Below are 1,210 nucleotides of genomic sequence, written 5' to 3'. Positions count from 1 at the left end.
CAATCTCACAGTTCAGATCATACAAACTCAGTTGATACGACGAATTTTGGACAAATAATTAAGCAGACAACAACTAAAACATCTCTCTGTCTGTACATTTATATATTTTTTTATATTTTATTGTTACTTTTAATCTAAGTCCTTTGCTATAAATTTAAAGGTCCATTCTGACCTCCTGAGTGTGTAACAGTCAGCTTCAAGCCAGAGACTCCTTCTAAAGTAATAACTTGATACTTTGGGATTCGTCAGAAAAGACACAAATTACCCAAAAAAGAATCAAATTGACCACAAAATGACACAAAATGACCAAAAAAAGGAAACAAAATGACCAAAAAAGACACAAATTGACCACAAAATTATCAAAAAAAAACAACACAAAATGACCCTAAAAAAACCATTAGAGCTGACTTCCAAAATGATTTGGCGACCCCCAGAAATCATCTCGCGACCCCAATTGGGGTCGGGACCCCAAGGTTGAGAATAGCTGGTCTAAAGAGCTGGTTCTGTGTTTGGAGCCAGGTTGGACACACTGGAGGAGGTGGTGGAGAGATGACCTGTCAACATGTTCCAGGCCATCCTGAAATACCCGGATCATACGCTACACAAAACCTTTATGGACCAAAAAACAGCAGTGGACGGCTCCTCTCTCTCTGTTACAGGACGGAGAGATTCAAAAGATCCTTCTCTCCTACAGCCATCAGGCTGTCTCATTCTTCCAGAGATTCTACCAGACTAACTGAATTTCCCCTCTGGTATAAATAAAGTAATTTTGATTTGATTGACCATGTTTGGGCTCCGACTCTGGCCTCGGCTGCTGCTGCGGCCTTGTTAGGCCACTACTACCACCATGGATCACAGTGTGGCTAGAACGGTTGCCATGGTCGCTGTGGTGGTTCTGCTGACTCTAACCTATCACTACTACTACTATGACCCTCAGCATGGATCATGGTTGGGTCTGGACTGTTGCTGCGCCTGCTGTGGTCCTGCTACAGACACTTCTGCTGTCATTTTAGTTTTACTGCTACTATGACCATTTGTCCTATTACTTCTATTATAACTATTACTACCACTGTCATTTGACTTTATATACCAGCACCACATCTACCTTCATTAGTCACAGACTGACTGTAGGGTTAGTGCCATTAATGTTGTCGTTGTTCTTCTCTGTCTTTCACTCCCCCTCTCAACCCTCTATCTATTGCACGTCTGA

This window comes from Centropristis striata, chromosome 9 (genome assembly GCF_030273125.1).
Source record: "Centropristis striata isolate RG_2023a ecotype Rhode Island chromosome 9, C.striata_1.0, whole genome shotgun sequence".
NCBI lineage: Eukaryota > Metazoa > Chordata > Actinopteri > Perciformes > Serranidae > Centropristis > Centropristis striata.
Note: the sequence above shows the minus strand (reverse complement) of the source record.